A 7,168-nucleotide genomic window follows, 5' to 3' on the forward strand; every position below is an offset into this window, starting at 1 on the left:
GAGCATGCGCAGTCACCTCCTGCCCTGTTGCTCTTCTCTCTGTTCCCCATAACCTTTATTTAGGCCATTTTTGTGTTGTTAATTCCAATGAATAGTATTTTAAAACAGAAACACACCGGAAACACACAGTTAGGCTTCTATGGAAGGAACAAAAATGGTCAATTTTTCAGGCATGGACCCAGGTGTGGGCAGGTGGATTTATCCTTCAACTTGATGGTGTAATAAGGATCTGTGTGCAAGTGACTAACTGCTGGGGGGGGAAATAAAGGGCACTATGGGGAGGGTTGCTGAGGATACCATGGGTGCAGCCAATCTGGGCATAACCCTCAGATTGACCACCTCAAAATATGGCCTAAATGGATACACACCCATTCCGCCCCTGCCTACCATTGATATCAGGCCTGTCAGACTCCCTCAGGCCTGTTCACTCCCATCCCCATGTCAGTCCTGTCTGGATTCCTTCAGGCCTTCCCAGAGCTTCCCTCTGCCTCAGGCCTGCCTGGACTTCCCATCCCCTCAGGTCTGCCCGGACTCCCCTCAAAAATCAGGTGCACCTAGAACTCCCCTGTCACCTCAAAATCAGGCATGCCCCAATCCAATCATGCCTGCCCAAACCACTTTCTTCCCCCTCAGGCTTGCCTTGAATCCCTCAATCCTCAAGCTTCCTTCCCCTAGCTTGCCGGAACCCCCTGGACCTGGGCTAAATCGCCCCCTTAAAACTGCATGTCATCATTTCACAACATTTTCCTTTTTTCTCAACTGAAAGTTTACCATTAAAGAATAAAAGTATTTACATGAAAGCATAAGAATGTAGCATTATGTCTCAATGTCCTTGAACACAGGAATAAATTTAACGTCACTGAAATGTATCTGCGGTTTGATTATCTGTCCAGCTTTAGAACAAAGAAAAGTACAGCACAGGAACAGGCCCTTCGGCCCTCCACGCCCGTGCCGACCATGCTGCCCGTCTAAACTAAAATCTTCTACACTTCCTGGGTCCATATCCCTCTATTCTCATCCTATTCATGTATATGTCAAGATGCCCCTTAAATGTCACTATCATTCCTGCTTCCACCACCTCCTCCGGCAGCGAGTTCCAGGCACCCACTACCCTCTGTGTAAAAAAACTTGCCTTGTACATCTTCTCTAAACCTTGCCCCTCGCACCTTAAACCTATGCCCCCTAGTAATTGACCCCTCTACCCTGGGGGAAAGCCTCTGACTATCCACTCGGTACATGCCCCTCATAATTTTGTAGACCTCGATCAGGTCGCCCCGAAACCTCCGTCGTTCCAGTGAGAACAAACCGAGTTTATTCAACCGCTCCTCATAGCTAATGCCCTCCATACCAGGCAACATCCTTGTAAATCTCTTCTGCACCCTCTCTAAAGTCTCCACATCCTTCTGGTAGTGTGGCAACCAGAATTGAACACTGTACTCCAAGTGTGGCCTAACTCAGGGGCTGGTTTAGCACACTGGGCTAAATCGCTGGCTTTTAAAGCAGACCAAGGCAGGCCAGCAGCACGATTCAATTCCCTCCTCCCCGAACAGGTGCCGGAATGTGACGACTAGGGGCTTTTCACACTAACTTCATCCGTGAGACGAATAGAGTGAAGTCGATGAGGCTTTATTAAGCGTGTCTGTTCCCCCGCAGCTCGATAGTAGAATGGCCTGCGGGGGAGGACTCCGGCTTCTTATACTCCGCCTTCAGGGCGGAGCTAGAGGTCAACGGCCAACCAGGACCCGGGATCTGTCAGCCAATGACATTAGGGCTTCCAGTCCCACATGACCCCTAATACATACTACCACATTCACCCCTTGTCAAAAATGAACCCGGCGGGGTGATGCTTCACATGGTGGTAAGGGTTTACAGGGCTGGTCCTGGGAGGAAAACATTCATATGGCAATACAGTATGTACAATTTTGTCCTGTTTCAACTATTTACAGAAGGTATCGGGAGAAAAGCAAAATGTTCTTGTGAAAAGTCCATATATTGATTTAGATCGACGCCACGAGTCGGTCGGGCGGTCTGGTCGTCCGTGTCGATCGCCTCGGCCCCGGTGGTGGTGGTGGTGCTTGTACCGGTGTTGTCGTCTCCGGGAGCCTTACGGTTTCAGCTTGGGCTTTATTCTTGGTCGGGCCTGAGGGGAGGGGAACCGATTCTCCTGGGAAGGGGGCGGTCGCGGGGTGCGGCGGTGGCAGGAAGGGGGGGGTTGGGTGAATGGTGTCGGGGGGGTGTGTGTTGCCGGCGGGCGCCAGATCCCGCAGGGAGACCGTGTCCTGTCGGCCGTCGGGGTACTCCACGTAAGCGTACTGCGGGTTCGCGTGGAGGAGGTGAACCCTTTCGACCAACGGGTCCGCCTTGTGTGCCCGCACATGCTTTCGGAGCAAGATGGGTCCTGGGGCCACCAGCCAGGTCGGCAGCGGCGTTCCAGAGGAGGACCTCCTAGGGAAGACAAGGAGATGCTCATGAGGCGTTTGATTAGTGCTCGTACATAATAGCGACCGGATGGAGTGGAGAGCGTCCGGGAGGACCTCCTGCCACCGTGAAACTGGAAGGTCCCTGGACCGTAGGGTCAGTAGGACGGTCTTCCAGACCGTGCCGTTCTCCCTCTCTACTTGCCCGTTCCCCCGGGGGTTGTAGCTGGTTGTCCTGCTTGAGGCTATGCCCTTGCTGAGCAGGAACTGGCGCAGCTCGTCACTCATGAAAGAGGACCCCCTGTCGCTGTGGACGTATGCGGGGCAACCGAACAGTGTGAAGATAGTGTTCAGGGCTTTAATGACTGTGGCCGTGGTCATGTCAGAGCAGGGAATGGCGAATGGGAAGCGGGAGTATTCGTCCACCACATTAAGGAAGTATGTGTTGCGGTTGGTGGAGGGGAGGGGCCCTTTGAAATCCAGACTAAGGCGTTCAAAGGGGCGGGAAGCCTTAATCAGGTGCGCACCATCCGGCCTGAAAAAATGCGGTTTGCATTCCGCGCAGATGTGGCAGTCCCTTGTGACTGTACGGACCTCCTCTAAAGAGTATGGGAGGTTGCGGGACTTGATAAAGTGGAAAAACTGAGTGACCCCCGGGTGGCAGAGGTCCTCGTGGAGGGTTTGGAGGCGGTTAATTTGTGCGTTGGCACATGTGCCGCGGGATAGGGCATCGGACGGCTCGTTCAGCTTTCCGGGACGATACAAGATCTCGTAGTTGAAGGTGGAGAGCTCGATCCTCCACCTTAAGATCTTGTCGTTTTTGATTTTGCCCCGCAGTGCATTATCGAACATGAAGGCTACCGACCGTTGGTCGGTGAGGAGAGTGAATCTCCTGCCGGCCAGGTAATGCCTCCAATGTCGCACAGCTTCCACTATGGCTTGGGCTTCCTTTTCCACTGAGGAGTGGCGGATTTCTGAAGCGTGGAGGGTTCGGGAGAAAAAGGCCACGGGTCTGCCTGCTTGGTTAAGGGTGGCCGCTAGAGCTACCTCGGAGGCGTCGCTCTCGACCTGGAAGGGGAGGGACTCGTCGATGGCGCGCATCGTGGCCTTTGCGATATCCGCTTTGATGCGGCTGAAGGCCTGGCAAGCCTCTGTCGACAGAGGGAAGGTCGTGGTCTGTATTAGGGGGCGGGCCTTGTCTGCGTACTGGGGAACCCACTGGGCGTAGTATGAGAAAAGCCCCAGGCAGCGTTTCAGGGCTTTTGAGCAGTGCGAGAGGGGAAATTCCATGAGGGCGTGTATACGTTCGGGGTCGGGGCCTATTATCCCATTGCGCACTACGTAGCCCAGGATGGCTAGCCGGTTGGTGCTAAAAACGCACTTGTCCTCATTGTACGTGAGGTTCAAGGCTTTGGCGGTCTGAAGGAATTTTTGGAGGCTGGCGTCGTGGTCCTGCTGATCGTGGCTGCAGATGGTTACATTGTCGAGATACGGGAACGTGGCCCGCAACCCATGTTTATCAACCATTCGGTCCATCTCCCGTTGGAAGACCGAGACCCCGTTTGTGACGCCAAATGGGACCCTTAGGAAATGGTATAATCGCCCGTCTGCCTCGAAGGCTGTGTACTTGCGGTCACTTGGGCGGATGGGGAGCTGATGGTAGGCGGACTTGAGGTCCACGGTGGAGAAGACTTTATATTGGGCAATCCGATTGACCATGTCGGATATGCGGGGGAGAGGGTACGCGTCTAGTTGTGTGTACCTGTTGATGGTCTGGCTATAGTCTATGACCATCCTTTGTTTCTCCCCTGTCTTCACTACTACCACCTGTACTCTCCAGGGACTATTGCTGGCCTGGATTATGCCTTCCTTTAGTAGCCGCTGGACTTCGGACCGAATGAAGGTCCGATCCTGGGCGCTGTACCGTCTGCTCCTAGTGGCGACGGGTTTGCAATCCGGGGTGAGGTTCGCAAACAAGGACGGGGGTTGCACCTTGAGGGTTGCGAGGCCGCAGATAGTGAGTGGGGGTATTGGGCCGCCGAATTTGAACGTAAGGCTCTGTAGATTGCACTGGAAATCTAATCCCAGTAATGTGGGGGCGCAGAGTTGGGGAAGGACGTGTAGTTTGTAGTTTTTGAACTCCCTCCCCTGCACCGTTAGGGTAACTATGCAGAAAGCTTGGATCTGTACGGAGTGGGATCCTGCAGCTAGGGAAATCTTTTGTGCGCTGGGATAGGTGGTCAAGGAACAGCGTCTTACTGTGTCGGGGTGGATAAAGCTCTCCGTGCTCCCGGAGTCGACTAGGCATGGTGTCTCGTGCCCGTTTATTAGCACCGTTGTCGTCGTCGTCTGGAGTGTCCGGAGCCGAGATTGATCGAGCGTAATTGAAGCGAGACGTGGTTGTAGTAGTGGAGCGTCTTCCTCGAACCCCGTGGAGCCGTCGACACTGGGGTCCGTTGTTGCCGTCCAAGATGGCGTCGGGGATGAACAAAATGGCTGCCCCCATACATCGCACATGGCTGGGGGTCACAAGATGGCGGCGGGGGTGGACAAAATGGCCGCCCCCACGCGTCGTACAGGTCTGGGGTGGTCCAAGATGGCGGCGCCCTTCCTCCCCTCGTGGTGGCCGGGACCCAAAATGGCGGCGTCTGCGGGTCGCACATGGGGCGCTGGGGGGGTTGAGGAGCGTTAGGGCCGCGCGGGGCTCCCTCATCTCTGGGGACAGCGGTGGTCGGGACCCGAATTGGTAGCGCCGGCGGGTCATACGTGTGGACGGGGGGGGTGGTTGGGGAGCGTAAGCGGCGTGCAGGGCTCCCTGTTCTCCCGGGACCGCGGTGGTCGGGACCCAGAGCGGCTGCGCCTGCGGGTCGTACATGGGGCGCTGGGGGGGGGTTGGGTAGCGTAAGCGGCTTGCAGGGCTCCCTGTTCTCCCGGGACAGCGGCGACCTCGCGGGACCGGCACACAACCGCGAAATGGCCCTTTTTCCCGCAGCTCTTGCAGATAGCTGCGCGAGCCGGGCAGCGCTGCCGGGGGTGTTTCGCGTGGCCGCAGAAATAGCAGCGGGCGCCCCCGGTGCGACTTGGCGTTTGGACCGTGCAAGCCTGTGGGGTGTCCGGGGGGGGGGGGGTGGGTTTGCCGCGACGGGTACGTACGGAGCCCAATGGGCTGCCGCGCGGTCGGGGCCGTAGGCGCGGGTATTACACGCGGCCACGTCTAGAGAGGCTGCTAGGGCCCGTGCCTCTGAGAGTCCTAGCGACTCTTTTTCTAGAAGTCTTTGGCGGATTTGGGAGGAATTAATACCTGCCACAAAAGCATCGCGCATTAACATGTCCGTGTGTTCATTTGCGTTCACCGAAGGGCAGCTGCAGGCTTGTCCCAAAATCAGCAGCGCGGCGTAGAATTCGTCCATCGATTCTCCGGGACTTTGCCGTCTCGTTGCGAGCTGGTAGCGAGCGTAGATTTGGTTAACTGGGCGGACGTAGAGACTTTTCAGTGCTGCGAACGCCGTCTGGAAATCCTCCGCGTCTTCGATGAGGGAGAAAATCTCCGTGCTTAACCTCGAGTGCAGGACCTGTAGTTTTTGGTCTTCTGTGACCCGGCCGGTGGCCGTTCTGAGGTAGGCCTCAAAACAAGTCTGCCAGTGCTTGAAGGCTGCTGCCGCGTTCACTGCGTGGGGGCTGATCCTCAGGCATTCCGGGATGATCCTGAGCTCCATAGTCCTTTTTAGGCGCGCTTAATAAATTGTAGCGCACAAAGACTCCGTGAGACGAATAGAGTGAAGTCGATGAGGTTTTATTAAGCGTGTCTGTTCCCCCGCAGCTCGATAGTAGAATGGCCTGCGGGGGAGGACTCCGGCTTCTTATACTCCGCCTTCAGGGCGGAGCTAGAGGTCAACGGCCAACCAGGACCCGGGATCTGTCAGCCAATGACATTAGGGCTTCCAGTCCCACATGACCCCTAATACATACTACCACACCTACTTGTGACAATAAGCGATTTTCATTTCACTAAGGGTCTATACAGCTGCAACATGACTTGCCAATTCTTATACTCAATGCCCTGGCCAATGAAGGCAAGCATGCCGTATGCCTTCTTGCCTACCTTCTCCACCTGTGTTGCCCCTTTCAGTGACCTGTGGACCTGTACATCTAGATCTCTCTGACTTTCAATACTCTTGAAGGTTCTACCATTCACTGTATATTCCCTACCTGCATTAGACCTTCCAAAATGCATTACCTCACATTTGTCCGGATTAAACTCCATCTGCCATCTCTCCGCCCAAGTCTCCAAACGATCTAAATCCTGCTGTATCCTCTGAGTCCTCATCGCTATCCGCAATTCCACCAACCTTTGTGTCGTCTGCAAACTTACTAATCAGACCAGTTACATTTTCCTCCAAATCATTTATATATACTACGAACAGCAAAGGTCCCAGCACTGATCCCTGTGGAACACCACTAGTCACAACCCTCCAATTAGAAAAGCACCCTTCCATTGCTACTCTCTGCCTTCTATGACCTAGCCAGTTCTGTATCCACCTTGCCAGCTCACCCCTGATCCCGTGTGACTTCACCTTTTGTACCAGTCTACCATGAGGGACCTTGTCAAAGGCCTTACTGAAGTCCATATAGACAAGGAACAACATTGGCTATTCTCCAGTCCTCCGGGACATCACCAGAAGACAGTGAGGATCCAAAGATTTCTGTCAAGGTCTCAGCAATTTCCTCTCTAGCCTCCTTCAGTATTCTGG

The sequence above is a fragment of the Scyliorhinus torazame genome, chromosome 1 (assembly GCF_047496885.1).
Source record: "Scyliorhinus torazame isolate Kashiwa2021f chromosome 1, sScyTor2.1, whole genome shotgun sequence".
In the NCBI taxonomy this organism is placed as follows: Eukaryota; Metazoa; Chordata; class Chondrichthyes; order Carcharhiniformes; family Scyliorhinidae; genus Scyliorhinus; species Scyliorhinus torazame.